We start from the raw sequence: 22,345 nt of genomic DNA on the forward strand, positions 1-22,345 counted from the left end.
GAACAAAGGACTGAATGATACGATGAGGACATACTATCTTTGTGAAGCTACATCTTTCCTTTTGTGGCAGTATTGTGACGACACATACATATACATTTGTTACCGACCCTCCTGAGACGGTCGCCATCAAGGTTCCTTCTGCCCGGAGTCATTGGAACCAACAGAATCAGAGTGAGATCGGTTTGGAAGCAAAGGAAAGCTTCAGTCTTGGATCAAAGAACGGAGAGGTGCAAGGGGAGATCTGGAGCACATGCTGTTTCCTGGACAGGCACTGGGGGGACTGCCTTGTACGAGTGTCCTCAGCGGGGGAGGGGAGGGGAGGGGACGGAGTTCTCGCGGGACAGGTGCAGCTGCGCTGCTCACGCTCCCAATCACAATGCAGGGCGCAGCGTCTCTGCACACGGCCCCCACCCGCCCCCACCCCCACCGCCGCCGCCGTGGACTGAGTGTTGTGCGCCGTGCAGCACCTCTGCCGGAGGCCCGTCAGCTGAGGTGTTGGGCGCAGCCGTTTCTGAAGGGCCGGGTGCGAGGCCTCTGCATACAGACCCCTGTGAACCAGTGAAACTAGACTGAGCACAGAGGAAAAGAAAAAGGTTAGACTTTATTTTATTACCCAGAGTCTATTTTTATTTCCCAGGAGTGGTTAATGGGCTTTGCCTGTGACATAAATATATACACATACAGACGACCAAGTTTGAAACCCTCGTGATTCTAATCCTGGTAGGCTCTTTGGGGAAGGAAAAGATTCCATGTTCTTGCACTTTTATTTTATTTCACTTAATTTCGTTCATCATAATCGAGTTGCCATGAAAAAACCAGGTATCTGGTTTATTTTGGGGGCCAGCATTCATTTTTGCTAGTGTCATTTCTGTCATAGTCAGTTCAGGCTGCTGTGACAAACCTCCATAGACGGTGTGGTTTCTCAACAACAGACATTTATCGCTCACAGTTCTGGAGGCTGGGGTCCGAGGTCAGGGAGCCAGCAAGGCGGGGTTCTGGTGAGAGCCCTCTTCCAGGCTCGCAGGTGGCCATCCTCCTCCTGTCTGCACATGCTGGACGGCGGGAACTCTGCTCTCTTCCGTCCCTTTTAAAGTCAATAATAATCCCATACATGAGGGCTCTGCCCTCATGCCCCAGCCCCCTCTCAAAAGCCCTACCTCCTAATACTGTCACACTGGGGGTTAGGGTTTCAACACGAATTTGGGAGCGGGGGACACAAACTTTCAGTTCATAACAATTTCTCATTGTCCTGATGCTTGTTTATGGTCGGTCAGAAGGACTATTTGTGGCAGAAAAGTTTGGAGCCCTGTTTCCCATTGCCTAAGGTCCCTTCTGATCGCACCTGTAGTGGAGAGGTCCTGACAAGCCCGGGTCTCCAGAACGTTTTTCGAGTCTTCCTAAGTTCTGCCTCAGACCCTTCTCCAGACTGCAAAAGCCTGCTCAGTGCTTCCTCAGGCTTAGCATGGAAGCGTGGCGGCGCTAACTCCCTCAAGGGCAGCCCTCAACTGATGGGAGCCAGACGCCTGTGGAAAAATGTTTCAGCCACCTATCTTTCAGATGGGCAGTTCTGAGAGGCACTCAGCAACCTTCTCAGAGGTTCTGTCTTCAACAGCAGACTCTTATGTCCCCTCATGGCACAAAATTTGGCTTTTCCCTCAACTCTGCGTCATTTTCTCCATTCGCTCATTATTTCTGGAAATAACCAACATGCAACCAATTCCTTGTCTGAAGATCTGCTTTCAGAAGAACTCCAGCTAAGACTCCCCTGATACTCCTTTCCTCCCAGCACCATGGTTCTCTCCTTGATCTAGATTCAGATATTTTGCTTCCTCTGTTTCCATCAAGGCTTACTTTATTTATTTTATTTTATTTTATTTTTTTATCAGAGGAAGTGAATCCTGCCACTGTACCTTCTACTAAAACTGGGTCAATTTGGTTACCAAGCACACGGGTACATTCAACGCATCTAAACTTTCCTTTACAAGAAAAACCACTTTTAACCGAAAACCCACTGCATGTGAGGGCATATGCTAAGGGATCCATGAACATTGTTTCATTTATTCCTCAGCATATCACCAAGAAAGAATCAGTATTTCTATTTTATAAATGAAGAAACTGAGACTCAGAAAAATTAAGGGGTTTCTTTCAAGACCCCAAAGAAGCTAGTAAGTGGTAGAATAAGCATTGGGTTCTGATCTGACTCCAAAACTCATTCTTTATTTTTTTAAACTGAGGTATAACTGATTTACAGCATTCTTTTAGTTTCACATGTGCAACATATTAATTTGATACTTGTGTACACTGTGAAATGATCACCATAAAAAAAAATCTGGTCACTATCAATTATCATAAAAAGTTACAAAAATTTTTTTTCTTGTGATGAGAACTTTCAAGATCTGCTCTCTCAGGAACCTTTGAACATGCACTGCAGTGCCATTGACTGTGATCACCATGGTACACACCACATCCTCATGACTTGCTCATTTCACAGCTGCAAGTCTGTGCCTCCCAATCTCCTTCACCCCTTTTTCCCACCTCCAACACCCCTCCCACCAGGCAGTCACTACTCTGTTCTCCATATCTGTGGATTTTGTTTTGTTTGTTGATTGTTTTGTATTTTATATTCCACATAAAAGTGAGATGGTACAGTATTTGTCTTTCTCTGACTTATTTGGCTTACTGTAATACCCTGGAGGCCTATTCACATTGTTGCAAATGGCAAGATTTCCTTCTTTTTTGTGGCTAAATAGTATTCCTTTGTGTATGTATGTGTGTATGTATGTATGTGTATATATATACCACATCTTCTTTATCCATTCATCCTTTGTTGAATTCTTAGGTTGTTTCCGTATCTTGGCTGTTATAAAAAAGCTGCAATGAACATATGGGTGCTCATATCTTTTCCAATTAGTATTTTTATTTTCTTTGGATAAATACCCAGAAGTGGAATTCTGGGTATCATATCATAGTTCCATTTTTAATTTTTTGAGGGACCTTGATACTGTTTTTCATAATGGCTGCACAAATTTACATTCCCAAAGCAGTGCATGAGGGTTCCCTTCTCTCTACATCCTTGCCAACAAATTGTTTCTTCTCTTTTTGAGAATAGTCATTCCTAATAGGTATGAGGTGATATCACATTGTGGTTTTGATTTGCATTTCCTTGATGATTAGTGATATTAAATATCTTTTCATGTGTCTGTTGGCCATCTGAATGTCTCTTTTGGAAAAATTTTCTATTATTTTCTGTCCATTAAAAAAATGGATTTTTTATTTTATTCCAGTTTTTTTCTTGTAATTGATTTCTAGTTTAATATCATTGTGGTCAGCAAAGATGTTTGATGTGATTTTAATCTTGAATTTATTGAGAGTTGTTTTATGGCCTAACATATGACCTCCCCTGGAGGATGTTTCATATGAATTTGAGCAAGTTGGTAGCAATTTAAGTTTGAGCGAAATCTAAAACTCTACGTTTTTACTAATCCTCTCCACATTTTATGTTTTTGATGTTACATTTTACAGTTTTTAATTTTGTGTATCCCTTATTTGATTATTGTAGTTATGGTTATTTATTTGTTTTTGCTACTTTTGTCTTTTAACCTTCATACTAGCTTTTTAAGTGATTAATCCACTGCCTTTATGATAATTTACCTTTACTAGTAAGATATACACTTTCTTATGTTTTCTTGTTAATAATCAATGCCTTTTATTTTTCAGCTTAAAGAAGTCCCTTTAACATTTCTCATAAGGCCAGTTCAGTGGCGACGAACTCCTTTAGCTTTTGCTTGTCTGGGAAAATCTTTATCTCTTCTTCAGTTCTACATGATAACCTGACTGTGTAGATCGTTCTTGGTTGGAATTTTTTCCCTTTCAGCATTTTGAATATACTATGTCACTCCCTTCTGGCCTGCAAACTTTCTGCTGAAAAATCTTCTGATAATCTTATGGGGGTGCCCTTGTTATGGAACATTTTTTTTTTCTCTTGCTGCTTTTAAGATTCTCTTTTTATCTTTAACTTTTGACATTTTGATTGTAATGTGTCTTGATATGGATACTTCTAGGTTCATCTATTTTGGAACTCTCTGTGCCTCCTGGATCTGGATGTCAGTTTTCTTCCCTAGGTCAGGGATGTTTTGTGCCATTATTTCTTCAAATACCCTTTTCTCTCTTCTTCTTCTTGGACACTTATAATGTAAATGTTATTTCATCACAGGTGCCTTAAGATATCTTCACTTTTCGAAATTCTTTTTTTCTTTTTGCTGCTCTGTGGAGTCAGTTCCACTGTCTGGTCTTCCAGGTCACCGATCCTTTCTGTTGCTTCATCTGGTCTGAGCTTGAACTTCTCTAGTGTAGTTTTCAGGTCAGTTTTGTATCCTTCAACTCCGTGGCTTCTATTTGGTACTTTCTTATACTTTCTGTGTCTTTGTTGAAGTTCTCACTGTGCTCATCCATTCTTCTCCCGTTTTGTGAGCCTTTTTATGACCTGTAAACTCTTTTTTTTTAATTGAGTCATAGTCAGTTTACAATGTTGTGTCAATTTCCAGTGTAGAGCACAATTTTTCAGTTATACATGAACATACATATATTCATTGTCACATTCTTTTTCGCTGTGAGCTACCACAAGATCTTGTATATATTTCCCTGTGCTATACAGTATAATCTTGTTTATCTGTTTTACATATGCCTGTCAGTATCTACAAATTTCGAACTCCCAGTCTTTCCCTTCCCATCTTCCTCCCCCTTGGCAACCACAAGTTTGTATTCTGTCTATTGATGAGTCTGTTTCTGTTTTGTATTTATGTTCCTTTTTTTTTTCTTTTTTTTAGATTCCACATATGAGTGATCTCATATGGTATTTTTCTTTCTCTTTCTGGCTTACTTCACTTAGAATGACATTCTCCAGGAACATCCATGTTGCTACAAATGGTGTTACGTTGTTGTTTTTTATGGCTGAATAGTATTCCATTGTATAAATATACCACATCTTCTTTATCCAGTCATCTGTTGATAGACATTTAGGCTGTTTCCATGTCTTGGCTATTGCAAATAGTGCTTCTATGAACATTGGGGTGCAGGTATCATTTTGAAGTAGGGTTCCTTCTGGATATATGCCCAGGAGCAGGATTATTGGGTATGACCTGTAAACTCTTTATCAAATAAATGACTTATCTCCACTTCATTAAGTTTTTTCCCTCTTAGGTTTTGTCTTGTTCTTTCATTTGAAGCATTCCTCTGTTTCCTCATTTTGCTTGACTCTGGTGTATTTCTATGTATTAGGTAAAACAGCTGTCTCTCCCAGTCTTGAAGGAGTGGCCTTGTGGAGGAGATGAAACTTATCTTTCAACCTTGCCCTAGCTCTTGGTTGTCTCTCGAACCTTTGTGATTGTTTAAGCAGCCTGATTGTTCCTGGTAGGTCCCAGTTGATGAAGGTGTATCAAGACCTGTCAGTGTTCCAAAAAAGAGGGTTGTCAGTCAGCACCGAGTTTCAGGCTGATTGGAAGCCAGACCGTCAGGCAGCAGCTTTTAAAGGATGTTAATATACACACTCCTGTGGGATTGCAATTGTAAATCCTGCTGGCCTCTAGTCCGTGTGATCTGGCATCCCCTGGGCAACACTTGCAAAAATCAGGGATTCAGACAAGGGTATAAGCTCTTCTGGGAGGTACCAGGGAGATGTAGGGAGGCAGAGGAGGAGCACAGAGATGGTGTTTCCCAGCCTCCGTTTCCTGAGAGCACCTCTGTAGCCTCTAGATGCATGGCACACCTGAAGCCTGCCCCCAGGCTGAAGCTCCAGGACAAGTGACTAGGCCTTTTTTACAGAAAGGCAGAGGATGCGTTTCAGTCATCTGTCTGTGCAGTGCCCTGGGGGTGGTAGTCTGCCAAGAACTGTTTCACTGATTGTTCCTGAGAGTCCTGTGGGACCCAGGAATGCAATATCCCCTGGCCACCAAAGCCAGGAGATCAAGGAGTGTCTCTTGTGTGAACTGTGTGTGCCCGCTGGCTTTAGCGAATTAGTGGTAGAGCACAGGACCAGGTGTACCTGCCAGCTTTTGCAGGGCTGCTAGAGAGCACAGGGTCAGGGTGTGCCTGCGGGCACTATTCAAGGTGGAGGGAAAGCACAAAAACCATGCCTGCCAGTGCCTTCATCCCTGACAGAGTCCCAGCAGGCCTCTGCTCCACTGTAGAGGCTTTATGATTAGCAAATGAATCTCCTTCACATTCAGTCTAGGCACTTTTCAAACTGTTGCTTTTGTGCTGGTCCCCGGGATGAGTGATTCCATGTGTGAGCCCTTTAGGAGAAATATCTCAGTTTCCTACAGCTTTGGTTTTCAAAGCCAGGCATTCAGGGAGCTCATCCCTCTGTTGCTGGTTTGCAGGTCCCAGTGGTCTGGGTACCTGGGCTGGGGCATGGACTCCTTGCTCCAGGTTTGTGGGCTCCCTCCTGACCGTGGGTCGCCAAGTTGGGCCTGGAGCTTTTGGTGAGACTGGTTTCTGCCTCTTCTACCCATCCTCATGTGGCCCTTTTATTACTTATTGTGAAGGAACTATTCAGCTAGTTTGCAAGTCTTTGTCAGAGGGTATTTTTCCATATGTAGTTGCAGATTCAGTGTGTCCATGGGAAGAAGTGAGTTCAGGATCTTCCTACGGTGCCATCTCCGAAGCCTGTCATTTTAACCACTATACTATAGAGCTCACCATATAAGGCTCTTAGAAATTAAAATTTTGTTATCAAATACCAATATGAGTGGCTAAAGGAATAACTGGATAGGAAGTAGAGGTGAGAGAATTGGTTTATATCAAATTAGGCAAAATCTTTAAAAAAAGTTTCTGCTCTTTTGCTCAGGCCTTTGCTACTAGCAGGATGAGCAAGTGTCATGGTCTTTGTACTATTAGGAAGCTATGGGGCCCCTGATGAGATCAGAAGTGCATGATAAACAATCCAAGAAAGCCCACTTGGGAACAACCCTGAAGGCCAACCCTTTTGGAGATTCTTTTCATGTGAAGGAAATTGTCCTGGAAAAAAGTAAGGGTTGAAGGCAAACAGCCAAATTCTGCCATTCCAGCTGATCAAGAGGAATGGGAAAAAAAATTGAAGTCTTTGTACCCAGTGATGGTTGCTTAAATTTTACTGAGGAAAATGATGAAATTCTGGTTGCTGGATTTGGTCACAAAAGTCATGCTGTTGGTGACATTCCTGGAGTTCGCTTTAAGGTTGTCAAAGTTGCCAGTTTTTCTCTTTTGGCCTTCTATGAAGGAAAGAAGGAAAGACTGAGATCATGAGTTTTGATGTTAAAAACATGGTAGTAATAAATTTTCATATGCCAAAAAAACTCATAAAAGCTTCTTATATCGACTTATAATTGAGTAAAAATTCTGAAGTGCTGCTTCCATCATGAGGTCTGGAGCTCTATAAATCTATGTCTGTTTTGGTTTACAGAGCCTTACACATGGTAGGACTTGAAAAATATGCATCGAATGAATTAATTGGAGCATTGTAGAATATGGTTTAAATTGACTTCAATGAACTCAAATTCTTAGTGATCCACCTTATTAAACAATTGACTTTAGCGTCTTTTAAAGTGATTTGTTACTTGAAAAAATAAAATCCTAGTAGTGTCACATGATTTAAGACAAAGTGTTTAGAAAAATGCTGTAACATGGTTCTCAATGAAATATGGTGACTTCAGTTAATTTAAAACTCTTGGAGGAAAAGGGAAGTAGAAAGATTCCATCTGATGTTATAGTAGGCACATAATTAGAGGTCTGGAAGTGCTAGTGTGCAAAGCTTACGTGTAGTAACATGACTTTCGTGGAGACAGGGAGCGGCTACCCAGAAAAGCCACAGAACATCTATTCTCCACTTGGAAAAGGGTGGGAGAGTTAGTAACCTTTTTTTAACAACTTACTTAGAGGGGAATGAGGACCCATTACAAGTCTTCATTGTCTACCTATCTTGACAAAATAATATATTTAATAAATATTAGAGTTTTGAACTCCTTAGAAACTGACTACAGTTTGGGATCAATTCTGTAAACCCAGCATCTTTATCCTATTGCATCCCTTGGTGTAGAGGTAGGAGTTACCCATGCAAATGGGTTACCCTGACTTTTTATTGACAGAACTTCAAATTCTCTCTGAATTTCCATGCAGTTCGGGACCCAACTCTATGGCAGTTTCTAAAACCCTCAGGAGGGTGTTAATTTTGAACAGTAATAAAGATGAGCATATGCAAAAGATGAGATAGTGCTTTGCTGATTACTGTTGGTTTCTTATGGCAACTGTAAAAACTGGCAGCCCCTCAAGAGAGGAGGCAGAAACTATTGTAGTCCCAGTGCCTTCACCACTGGCGGAATTAGCTACACCAAAGAAACATTACATCAAAATGTAACTCAGTCTTTCCATGTTCAGCAATGGGAGCTATGTAATAAGCAAAAATAAATTTTGTCTATTGGATTTCAAGACTGTAAAAAGAAGTCTAATATTTTGCCATTCAACATGTTGGATGGAAATGCCTTAAGATAAATTCAGTACAGTCCAAAGGAACTTCAACATATGTATAAATGTCTAAAATTCTACTCAAAAGATTGATTGATTGATTGATTTTTAGATATACTTTTAAGGTTCTTTTTGCATGAGAACCAAACTTCTTGCCTAAAAAATTAAGTTATTTTGATCGGCTGAATTTTAATGGACAATTTAAAATGTAAATAACAGAGAAGAATATGATTATTATATATTTAGTTACATACCAATTACCATGTCTGAATTCTAATTAGGATTAGGATACGTGAATCAGTGCTAATATATGGATAAACATAAAGTACCCAACTGACCCAGTTAGGAGAATTAGACTCACATACACCTTTACATAATTAATGCTAAAAGTGGGTACAGACTCCATCCAGAATATTTCTTAGACCAAATTTAGGGAAGTCCAGGGCATTTTTCTTCAAAAATGCCTAAAATGATATCTGATATTCAGTCCCTATGTTTAAGCTTTTATTTGGTTAAGAGCACTCACCAGCTTGAAGATTTTGGATAAATACCTCAAATTATAAAGTTGTATATGTGAACTAAGAAGCATTCGGTATCATCATTAGACAGACATCTGTGACTTTTAACTCTCATTGATGTAAGCATTCCTCACTTTGTACTAATGCGAGACACTATTTGAATCAGAACTCTTGGGGTCTGGAAAGACAAAGAGTCTAATGAACCCATACCCTTTCAGAGAAGAGAGAAACATTTTCTTCTTATACATGTGTCACCTATAATTGTTGGCAGAGGTGGTGTTACCATCAGAAATTAGGGCTAGAGGTAACAAGCCATGGATTCCCACAAGCTACTATACAGATACCCGAGATCGCTCTGGGAATTAGCCCATCACGTTTGTAAGATAGCCATGTTTTCTCACATTTAAATCTGGGGCTCAGGAAAATAGCTTCTACTGTGTGAAATAAGAATGACTTTACTTGGGAACATTCACTGTTCTCTCTGTTTAGAAGAATATCTGAAAGGTAATAGTGGACTATCATATACTTCAAGCTTTAAAAGTTCGTCCTTTGGACTACCTTGCAAGTCAAGGTTGACTTTAATGTAGAAAAGCTCTCTAGTTCTTCCTTATATGAATGATAAGTGGCATGATCAGGATTACAGAGTGAGTGTTCTGTCCCTGGATCTCTCTCCTAGAAAGGTAGGCAGGGACCAAAGGTACCAGGTCTCTATATTTAAGCTGTTCTTTGCTGAACAGCATACTTACATAACTTCTACTCATCAGTGGGGACCTGACTGTATTATCACATAATTAACTTATCAACTAACAGTGACCTTAAGCAGGTGCTGACTTTACATGCACACAATTTAGGCACTGGTACAATCTAGTTTATTAATTTTTATTTTATTATTCCCGTATTCTCTAAATGTAATATTCTATAAACACTGTATTGTTATATAATATACTACTTAGTATAGTACTTAGAGAGTAAATCACTAATAACATAAAATTAGTCTATTATACCTAAATATTTCAAAGTTTGCAAACAGAATGGTTTGGTAGAATAAAGCAAGCCTCAGAAAACATGATTTCCAGGCATATTTGAGTTCTGTGAAAGTGAATAGTCATATTGCCTCTTGGACCTCCTTTTCCTAATATTTTAAATGAAGAAATTGAAACAAATTTTCTTTAATTTTTTCCCACGGATCTTTATTTTCTATGCATTTGTTGAATGATGATTAAGAACATAACTTCATACTGAGTACTAAAATTGGGAGGATACACTTTCATTTTCTTCTTGACTGTTCCAAAGTTTAATAAGTTTAATTTAGGTGGAGTACTGACATTTTCTGTGGAACGCTGAACTCCATTAAGCCTCTGACTAAAACTTTTGTTTTTTTGATGGATAGGCAAAATATAATTAAGAACTTATAAAATGTTTGGCCTTATTCACATGTGTCAAAAATCCAGAAATAAAAATGAAGACTTGCTTTATTTAGAGAAGAGTATACAGGCTTTTGTTAGTTCCAGGATGATAACAAGGTGTTAGAATCATAGAATGCAGAACTGCAGATTTATGTTTGGTACCCTGCCAGAAACTACAGGGTTGAAAGAACATGTTGATTTATGTATATTCTCAAGATTTTGTTATTCAGTCTCAGGCTGTTTGACCATTTGCTGGGATTCATATTCTATTTCTAATTCTTAACCTCAGACTAATTCTTAGAATAAAAATATGATTGACTAAATGTTAGCTGTGGAATTCAGTAGGTTCTGATAGTATGTGATATGTATCTATAGTATAGTATCTATGGATAGTAAGAAGGGAAAAAAAATCAGGAAAACTTAATGTGTCTGACCAAAACTAAGAAAAAAAAATTGATTTCAATATGTCATATGTTATTTGGAGCACTTAAAAATACTCATTCATCAAGTCTGAAAATGTGCTCAGAATTTATTTTAAATGATCCAACTATTAGCTTTTATATTTCACATCCACAGCTTCTTTATTGTTTTACAATCTCTACATCTTTGAGGTGAGTCACTTTTATCAATATTTCACACCTGAAATGACAAGTTAATATTATTGATGGTGGCAATAAGTTGAGTTGATTATTCTACTATCTCTTATTGAGCAGATTTACAGTGCTATCAATAATGTTCCTTAGTAGTTAAATGTTTTAGATAATCTTCTTATAAATGCATATCCTATACATATTGTACATTTCCATGTTATCATAATTGACATTTATAACTATACAATAGTTATCACTACAATGTATCAGTAATAAGGCAATAACTACTATTTATACTGTGCTAAGTATTTGCATTTTCCAGAGGTTCAAATACCAAAGGGATCCAAGGTGGGGCCAAAAGAAGGGATAAAGGAGACATTCTAGACTCTAAATAGAAAACATTCAAAAATTGCTTTGATATCAGATTTAAGGAGAAAATATGCCAATAAGAAAATGCTTTTTTTCAGGGTTAAATCGGCATTTGTTACTTAATAGCATTTGTCATTTTCCAATTTTTCATGAGTAGCAAATTAATTTCAAATCATTTTGCTCTTCCAAATGCCTTTGTGTATTGTGTTTCTTTTTTCATATTCTTTTGGATAACATTTGAGGAAAAAATAAGACTACAACAGTCATTGATTACAGTCAGGATGGAAGACAGTTGTAAGACCAAGGAACAGGTGGAGTATGTATGATGGGAATATTCACTTTTTGTGCCACCATTTTGTAGCTGTTTAAAAAAAAATTTTTAGCAAATGGTGGATATTGTTTCTTTACAAAAAATGGTTCTGTACTGGATCCATCTGCGAAGTATAAACATGTCATCAGCACTCATTTTCCATCTCCAAAAAACATTCCCCATGTCCATATTTGATTTTCAAGTGCATCTGTGCACTGATGGAAACCCTCCCAACATGCTGCCACACAATTGCAAAAGCCACACATTTCTGTCTTTGAATCAAGCTTTCATGAGAGCCTGGCCTCCCCTGGGTATAAGCTTGTTTCGAAGTTGCAAAGGTCCCCTGGGTGACCCCAATAAAAGAAACTTCAATGTCCATAGTAAGGTTAAGTTATTCCTTTTAGGAAGATAATTTTGTCCATGAAGTGTTATTCTACTTTATTGTGAAAATTTTTTGTGTTATCTTAGAATCTCTCTTTTTTCCCCCACACTGTACTTACCTAATGATTAGCCCTTGTATGACTGAGTTTCTCAGTGACTAAATTCACATTTAAGAAAGAAAGAAAGAGAAGATCTCAACATTAGTTTGCTCATTTAGAAAGTTTAAGCAGAACAAGCAGGGAGTCCATCTCAGAAAGTTGAAAGGCAAGCCTCCTGAATTCTACGAGTCCCTCGCATTGTTGGTAATCACGTAACCTGAAAGAATTTAAAACATCACTGGAGAAAATTTAATCTCTTCATAAACACACATTCAGAAGTGAACTGCTTGATAAAGAAGGAAATTTTATTTTACCTCATTATTTTCCCAACGCAGGACCAGAGTTACCTTCACTATAGGGCAATGGAGTAAGCCTTGCCTGTCATTTTTAATCAGGTTGTTTTAGGTAATTTTTGTTATGCCCCTCATTACTGAATTGTTTATCAATAGGTGCAGCAAGTGTCACTAGCTTTTCTCATCAAACCAGGTCTGACAAAGCAGCACAGTGCATGGGAAAGAGGCAGCTAGGTGAAACTAATGCCATAGATGTTTGATTCATTAGGAGCTTATTGTTAACGGGGATGTCTGATTGTAAAGGCTCAGTCAAGCAAAAGAGTGCAGAGTAATCAGTCGGATTTATAGTTTGCAGGGCTCAGAAAAAAATCAACATAAACCTTTGGATATAGCAGAAACAGAAAAATCCCCTTTGGGCAGCCCTAACCTGGAACCAGCCAAATAAGGTCATGCTACACGAAGGTTTCCTGTTAGGTGATGGGAGATAGAGGCGGATTAGAGCCATATGGCATGGCCTATCATACCTTCTGACTTAAGATAACAAAGCCAAGCTTTGTGCTTAGCTGTTTTTGACTGACATCATCAATTTTATTTTATGTTGGTCACCTCCGGTAACAGGAAAAAATGGCCTAGGGTTGATAACACATGCCTTTTTTTTTCTTTTTCCCTTTTAGTATTAAGATGCCTAGAAGCTAGTTTTGTGCTGTTAAAAATTTCAAAGAATTAGTAGCTTACTCTTCTATCACCCATCCTCCAGCAACTGTCAGCCCCCCTCCCCCTTGTTTTCAGTTTGTACCTTGCAAATGAGAGGCAGCCTTATTCAGAACCAGATGTAAGGCTCCTAGAGAATGAGCATAAGCTGGTGTACTTTAAGCCTAATGGGAAGTTTTATATGCAAGGGCCTTGAACTGATTAGTATAATTCCCTCTTTAATACAGCTGTCCCTCCAGATTAAGGTAAACCAAATGTTGCAATCAGAGATTAGTGTACCTTGCCAGTTATTAACATCCCCGGTGCTCAGCAAGCACGTCAGACGCTAATGCTGTGTATTTATTTGCCACTTCCCCACTGTAACTTGAACTTCTGCACCTGTCAAAGCATTCCAGTGAAGAGAGGGGCATTATTGGAAAGCAAAAGTTTTATACCTGTACACCTGTTTTGTTTTGTCACAGCTTAGATTTTCTTTTGGCAGGCCAAGACTGCCAGGTGCTTTAATCTGCTACTCTTCTGGTTTTGTAAAGAAAGACTTTGTGCTAAATTGCATTTGTTACTTTCATATGCTTGCTTTTATGCCACCGGAGAGCTGCTCACCTAAACTGAGGGCGTGTGTGCGCCTGTGTGTGTGTTTTCTTTTATAAAAGAGGTAAAGGGTGAGGTTTCTTTCCCAGAAAACCCACCTGTGTCTCCTGCGTTTCTTAGCTTCTGCAGTGTTTTAAGTAACAAGGTGGGTCGCACAGCTGTAATATATTTGGCAGGATATCCTGCCTTCTTGCAACCCAGATGTCAAGAAAGACAAAGTCCTGGCTATCTCAGAAAGATCTGACTATGTTTCTTCCCCTCCTCAGCCCCCACCCAGGGCTCACTTGGACTCTAGGGCCGAACATATACAGTAAACACACTGGAGGAGCTTGGGATGGTCCCCGTCTTGTGTTTTTGGTAACGTTGGTCAGGGCACAATGCCCCCTATCCTTTTTCTTCAGGGTGGCAAGTAAGGGAAAATAATGGAAAATTTGAGGAAGAGCCCTCACACTTGTCAAAAAAATGTGATTTTTATCAGCATCACTTATTACTCAAAAAGCACTTTCTGTAAAAAAGGCATAGTTTGCAAAGGAACCAGTAGGGTCATCTTGGGGTCTGATTTTTTTTTTTTTTCCGTATGTGGGTTTAAAGCATGTAGCTATGCTCTTACAGAGCAATCACCTGATGCCAGCAGAGGTGGGGCAACCCCTGCCACCCCCTAAATTTTGTCACAGACAGGAAGGAGCCACAGTTTCCTAGCTAACCCGTGACACTGGAAGCAGTTACTGATTCAGGGTGTTATCAGTGCTGGGGGAGCATTTTTCTCGTTTGCCCTCCTACCCGTCAGCTCCATCTTGGTGTTTGCATGTTGATTGCTGGGTGCAGAGTTTCTACACGTTACAGCTTAATTGCAGATTTTTTAAAAAGACAAAAATATGTTCATATCTTAGGAATTATGTCTTGCAGCCTACTAAATATGCTAATGCAGCACTAAGCAGGGATAAAGTTCTTGCCATACCCAACAGTTGCGTGGAACTCGCTGCCAAGTGATTGTTAATTGTGAAGCACAAGCAGGCTTTGCAATCCATCTTAATTGTCATACTTACTTCAGGTTTCGTGATAAGGCTCGATGTTCTGTTTAAAGTGACAATGTTGACAAGGGGAAAGGGTGTGGGCCTGAGCCTGTGGTTCTGAAGGGGTTGTGTGCTCTGACCTGCCAAAGGTTGATATGGACGGTCTGCGAGGGGATTTTACTTGTCATGGGGTCCCCAGGCAGTTGAATGGAGAGACGGTCTGTCCTGCTTTTTCCTGTTAGGATCCTGACACGTGGAGCATTGATGAACTCAGCACAACGTTGAATGGGAGCTTTTTGGCAGCTGAGACACTGGGGCTAAGCTGCAGGTCAGAGATAACACCAGTGCGGATCTCCTCTTGCACAGCTACCAGCGCGCTTTCTCCCCTCCTGAGTGCAGGAAATGGCTCATGCTAAATACGTTCACTTTTCAGTTTTCCTCTCTTCTAAAATGGAGCTTGACAGATTGGACTTTTCAGCTCCCCCTTTTTTTCACCACCTCTGCTTTCTACCTCAGAAATACTCTTCAGGAAGCAGGAGTTAATCTTGGTGAGGAAACAATAAGGTGATGCTTGATTTTCAGGGGAAAGCAGAAGGATATGGCTGCCTTGGTGCTGCACGTAGACTCATAACTCCACACCTTTGAGGCTTTCCCCTTCACATCTCTTCAGCACAGACCAGAAGAGGGACAGAGTGAAGAACCTACTACTTAGATGGATGTAAGAGAGACCTATGTGGCTTTAAATAGCCATACAGAATAGGAAGGACACTTTTGATAGGGAACACTGACTTTTAAAGAGGGGCCTCCCCAGTACCCATATGGCTCACCGCCCGAAGGGTGAATCGCCGCTGACACCAAAATGCTTCTGCCTGTAGCTGAATCATGCAGGTGTCTGCAATGTAGAGAACAAAGGGGAACGGGTAACAAGAGTTACTTTGATAATCTCTTGTCAACATGCTCTATTCACAAAAGTGATGTAGGAAAAAGTGCTATCTCATTACAGTGTCTGTCCTAAACTTGGGCTGTCAAAACTCCATTGCAGGAAAGGGTATTTGAAATTGATTCTTGTGTGGTATTGATGAGTGACTGTGAAACTAATAAAACTAATAAATGGAAACTGCCCCCAGACCAACTCAGAATCTGACTTAGGGTACATCTGTATGGTCTCAGTGAGGTCTGAATGTTTCCTTTTCTCTCTGATGAGTCCATGACGCCCTTTAAAGCAAGAGGGAGGTTTGTGAGAATGTGTGTGTGTGTGTGTGTATGTGTACGTACGTGGAGGTAGAGGGGACAGGACTGGCAAAGGGAGATGGAATGGAGACTAGGGCATGGGAATCGAGAAAGCTTTCTGGTCAAGGTTGAATATGCATCAGAAAATAAAAGGGTTGTGGGTGGAAGTGAGAGTAACAGTATAGTCCCAGGCTAACACCTTGGAACAAGCAGGGGGGTGCTGCTCTTTGATCTTTGTCACCTCTCACCACTCTGTGCACCCTTTCTGTCTCATGAGGGCATAGAGCAAAACTGAGAGAGAGAGAGAGAGAGAGAGAGAGAGAACGAACACGAGTGAGTGAGATTATAAAGCCAAACTTGATGAGTCAATAACCCTGAGGAGAATGATTCAGGTTTGGAACTCCATAAGAATTTGTTGTGGTGCACCCTCCATAATAGAACAATTTTCCAGTCCTCCCCACCCGCTATGTAGCCTTTGTCTTCTTTGAGCAATTGGGACTAGGATATTCTTAGACGTATTCTAGATACCTCTCTGGCTACCACTGGTGGGAGACATCCAAGGACCTTTGAGTTCCCCCGGGTTTAACTTTAGATAGAGTAGCAAGAACTGGACAGCCTCAGGAACCCAAAGAAATAGTGGAAGTAAAGTGTTTCGTACAGTTGTCAACACATAGTAGGTGCTGGGTAAATCCTCACTCGTCCTCTTTGAAGAATGAAGCCAGTTGAATTTCTTGTGGAATGCTTCTTTTGCCTGTGTTTCCAATTGTAGCCCTGCCTGAAGAAACTGGTGAGCTTGGAAGGGGCTGCTGTCTTGAATGGAAGATTTAGGTTTGGTTGTGTTTTCTACCTGCTTTGTTCAGACCCAGTGTGAAAGTTGGAATTGACCCAAAACATGCTAATCCTAGATGTACATGATCAATGATCATTGCCGTCAGGTCAAAGGGAGACAGCTACAATGTGGTTTCAAGAGCCTGGAAAACCCTTACCCTCCATGTGTCTCTCCAGTTAATCTTGGAACCTGCTAACATTCCTGATATTTCTGCTGGTAGAAATAACTCTGAGTAAAAGCCTGTTTTCTTGATACTCCTCTTTATGGTACAATTATGATTCTAGAGAGAGGCCACCTTTTGTTATGTGGATACTGTTGATTTCTGATTACTATCTGTGACAACTGGAAAGAGAGAAACTTGATACAAATGGCAGCTTTGTTAAAATAATACAACACTGTGACCACAGAATGGAACAAGGAGATTACTAGGTTGGGGTTGTATTCTGCCAGATAATTTCGGATCAAGATACGCAGATATCAGGAAAACTTCTAGTCAGCTTTGTGAGACAAACCGATCTTAATTTGGGCTCTTTTCTTTCTTCTTGACATGACATTTCATTTCTAATGACATAACATGTGAAACTGCTGTTCCCATGTTGTCTTGGGCTATTCAGAATCTTTCACCTTGCAGATAGTAGGCTAGGAATTCTCAAACATTTTTCTGCTCCAGAACGTGTGCTCACACGCTTGACACTTCCGTGGGTGTGCCTTGATTGTGGTACAGTAGGCATTCTATTTCAGCCTTTACTTTAAACACGTCTCCTTGTCCATCCTTGATGTCCCCGTGGGAGGGCATGCTCTTCGTCTTGTGCATGCTCTCCATCTTCACATCTCATCACTGTATGAGTTGCTGCCTTAAATGATACGCTAATCATATAGATGCTTTTTCTTTTTTTCACACAGTTTGCATGCTTTTGCCCTTTCTCTAGGGGCCTTACTCCCTGTAAGTATTTATAGTATGTATGTATGTGTATATTTGGTATATGTATGTGTGTGTTAATATATATATAAATATATGTGTATATATATTCTTATTATTTTAACAAGAAATAAGTTCATTATGTGTGCTCTGCAGTAGAGTTAGGTTAATGGTTGCTTTGAAAAATAAAGATTGTTAAGTGACCAATGTGCTTTATCTTATTTGGCTATATATAGTCATCTCTTGGTATCTACCGGGTATTGTTTCCAGGAACCCTGCCATCCTTATACCAAACCCTGAGAGTCCTCATGTCACAGTACAGTGAATACAGTTGGCCCTCCTATCCGTGAATGCAAAACCCATAGATACACAGGGCCAACTATAATCTGGATCCTTTACTTTTTCTTCACATATCACATGATTTTACCCTTGGCTTTTTTCTTGGATTAAAAACTATGTGCATTATTTTCCTTTTGACTACACTAGTCTTACATACTTATTGCAAAATGTTTGAAAACACTGAAAATTATGGGAGAAGTTAAACTCACTCATCACCCCACCATCTAGAGTTAGCCATTGCTATAATTTGGTTGCATTTTCCTACCTTTTTGGCTTATTGTTTTAAGTATTGAGAATGCATGGGTCACTCTGTAATTTCTTAATTGTTGTTAACTGCTTTTCTCTTTCCTTTTCAGACTTTCAGCTCTTCAAGTTCTCTTTATTCCTTTCGTGCTGATGGGTCCCATGTGGGACCAATATAGTACTTTTGTATCTGAAGCTAGATCTGACTTGTATTCTGGGAAGGTTAGCTCACAGCCTCTACATGCTACATTTTGAACTTCTTAATATGCACTTTCCTGCTCTGAATCAGTGATTTATTTTTTGATCTTTGTTAATACTTCTTTTCAAGCTTGAAACAAAAGAAATTATCTAAAAATAACCAGAGACTCTTATCCAAGACTTTAAAGGAGCATGAGCCAATAGGTTGACACCTTTGATCCTTAGGTAAAAAGTTACAGTTCTTTTGTTGGCTTTCTGCAAAAGGAGGAAGTAGGGGCAAATTACACAGCTGATGCTATTTTATGCATGAAGGAACCTACATTTGACAGCTAGTAAACAAGTTTCAACATTTCTTTGGTAAAGCAGCTCATTCATTTAACATTTATTTGTTGAGCTAACCCCTACCATGTGGCAGGCACTGTTCTAGGCATGGGGATTCAGTGGCCCAAACTCCACCCTTGTGGGAGCTTACTACTTAAAAATAAAGGAGCTAAACTTTAAAACTTTCTACTTAAATTCCCACTTTAAAAAGTAATTGCACTTCATTTCCTAAACTCTGAGTCAGTCTTGAAGCATGGGAGGAAAGAGCTCTATTATTACAATGTTATTATGTATCAAATAATGTCTTTGCTTCCAGAGCCCTCTCTCCTTCGTAATTCTCCAAGTTTCAATTTTTCAGTAGGCAAAAAGACAACGCAGTGATAAAGACCAATTTTCATAAATTAAAGTAAATGTCCTTGATTTTGATGTATGTTATTTTATTGAGGAAGGAGATTAAACAAACAAACAAATAAACAGGAGATGTAAGACTGATTAAATTCTTACAACTATTTTGAGGAGTAAATACCAGATGCAAAATTAGGAGCGGTCCTTTACTTTCAGATAGAGCTGAATAGTTTTGAATTTGAGATTATGGATTTTGCCATTTAGTTAACCTACATGGTAATGGAAAAATAACTATGAGGAGCTAAGCAGAGAAATAATGTCTGAGGCAGAAAGACATAGGCCAAAATTTCATTTGCTTCAAATGTGTAGTCCATGGAGGGTCTATAAGATGTGCAGTGAAGGTACAAAGGAATATGTAGAAATTAAGAAACCAGAGCAGACAATGGTTATCTTGGTGGCTTTTATTTCCACTTGTTTCAGTTTGAGTGTATTTTAAGTAATTTGTCAATCAGACATCAAGGGAGATGAATTTTACAGATAGAATTGGACAAGTTTTTTTTTTTAATCAGAATTCAGGATATGCCATAGACAGTTAGATTGTGACATGAAAATATTGAGAGTTTAAATGGATGCTACATTAGAAATTAACCTAGATTCTTGAGTTTTGTGTAAGAATGGAGTCTTTGTTACTTTTTTTTAGAGGTTGATGAGAAAAGTATGTTATAATTCAACCGAGAAAGGAAGAGTGTGTGTTGGAGACAAGAACTTGTGCAGTTAAATAACTCAATCTGTGGGATAGAATATAGCTGTTGACTAGTGGCTGAAGACAGAGACTGTTAGCTGGAAGGGTTGATCAAATTATTCACGAATGTTGGAAAGTTCAAAAGAAGAAAGGAAAAGAACAGAAGGAAGAAATGGAGGACCTAAAGGTGAGGAAAGAGAGAAAAATGCAAGTGAACCAGGGTAAACTACAATAGATTATATTAAGGCAGAATTATTCTGGAGTTTCGATACTAGCTCATCACTAGGGAAAAATGACATTTTTTTTTAGTCAAGGTTGTATAATTTGCATCTGTAAGTATTTGGATATAAGATAATCTAGGAACAAAGAATATAATAACATTGTGTTTTCCAGAATCTAAAGGAAATCCTGGCTAAGCTTAAGTGGTACTTTGTGAAGAAAGATGCAAAGACTCCAGGTTTATCTTTTAATCTAGTTTATCCCTATTTTAGCATGTTGTCCTTCGTTAGAAAGAAAGTAAGCTACCACTGACCCTTGATTGAGTTTCAAATCCACATTCTTTCCCTTTATTTCTCCACTAGACTCTGTCCTTTTCAAATCTCAAAGCCTGTGAAGTTCCACCTGTTCATTGGAGGTTTTCCTTCTTCTGTAAGATGAGATACCAACTATTTACAAACCTATAGAGAACTTTTTAAAAAAAATTTATTGTGGTAATGAGCTTTGTCTTTCTTGACATGTAAGAGAGCAAAGATAGTGCCTTCCCCCTTAGAAAATGTGTACAGAACACACAGCACGGTGTGCTGCATCCGTGCTTTGTCCAATACATATTAATGGATTGTTGGTGAGAGGGCACACGTCACTACCGGAACCTCCTGCCTGATGCCGGGTCTTCAGAGGCCTGAAGATTTTTGTGAGCTGGAAGGATGCCCCACTGTGGCAATTCCTTACGTTTGGGATAAATGAAGAGACGGTTTTCCTTTTTAACAATGGCACCACTGGTGAATTTCGTTTGATATATGCATTACTTGTATTGAGTGTTCAAGAGTTTGTTAATTCAGAAAATTCAAAACAAATTAAAATGTAGATTGCATACTGTATCTACAGAGCATATATAGTGTGTGTATATACATATACTACCACAGTATATGTGCATACTGGGCAATATTGAATTTTAAAATAAGAAAAGAAAGGTTAATATTTCTACTTTGAAAAGAATCAATCTATTTGGTCAAAAGAAATGAGGATCTTTCAAATTGTTTACTTTATGTTCCGCCTTTATCCATCACTAAATATTCATAAAATATCTACTAAATACAGAGATAAAGAAGGCACATTATATCCTCAGAGAGCTTTTCATCTAGTGGGTCAAAGGCAACCACACAGAGTAGACTGTTGTTTTTCATAACAGAGTTGAAGAACACCGAAATGAAAATAGTAACAACAAAGAAAACCTAACATTGAAGAGTCCTGACTGTGTTTCAGCCTACGTGACATGTTTTAGATGTGTCATCTCAATCCTCAGGACCACTTTGTGAGTTACAGGTACTCTGACTTCCCCCCACCCCACATGGACTTTCCAGATGCAGCGGTAGAGAACTGTACATACTAGTAAGTTACCCAAAGGCGCATAGCTAGGACATCGCAGAGGTGGGCCTGTTAGCCAAGTCCGACCCCAGAGCTGGAATCGTCAGCCATTATATTCCACTGCCTCCTAGGGGATGGGGAGAGCGAAATCACCTCTGACTGGGGAGGGGTCAGAGATGTTTCTTTGAAAAGCGATCTCCTGGTCTGAGTCTTAAAGAATTGGCTGGATTGTGAGGCAGGTGGAACTACGGAGAAGGAATGCAAGTTAGAAGACAGTTATGGAAAGGGCAGAGCTCCGGCTTGAGTAGCATAGAGTTCGGTGGGGCGTTGGGAATACGCAAGGGATGCAGTTGGGAGGCGGGGCAGCTGTGGGCTGAAAAAGGGAAGGAAGGCCAGGGAATCTGGTCTAAATCCAATAGGACCTAAGAATAAAATAGAGTAACAGCTTCATAATAAAAACTGAAAGAATGGATGTTAATTAAGGGGTAATCATTATGAGGAGAGTTTCATCAGCAAAGCCTTCTTAGAGGAACTGGGTTTTAAACGATTATTTGAAGTTGATGGGAGTGGAGTAGAAAAGCATGCCAGCAACCTAGAATACTGTGATTTAAATAGAACACTAGAACATGAGGAAAATGAGGAAAGCTGATAGACGTCCATTTTTCATGCTTTTAAGGACTGCTGAGGGACAAAGTTGAACAGGTAATTTCCACCTCTCACACCTAAAAAAGGGGGAATGGAAATATTCCTCCCAGTTGTCTCCATCTCAGTTAATCACTTACCATCCACTCAGCTGTTCAAGTAAAAACATGACAGTAATTT

General features: G+C 39.5%; 1 pseudogene; it reads left to right on the forward strand.

Annotated features, from left to right (window-relative positions):
* The window catches only part of LOC105083376 (small ribosomal subunit protein uS12-like), a 74,385-nt pseudogene that overhangs the window by 45,134 nt on the left and 6,906 nt on the right, over nt 1-22,345 (forward strand).

This window comes from Camelus bactrianus, chromosome 5 (genome assembly GCF_048773025.1).
Source record: "Camelus bactrianus isolate YW-2024 breed Bactrian camel chromosome 5, ASM4877302v1, whole genome shotgun sequence".
Taxonomy (NCBI): Eukaryota; Metazoa; Chordata; class Mammalia; order Artiodactyla; family Camelidae; genus Camelus; species Camelus bactrianus.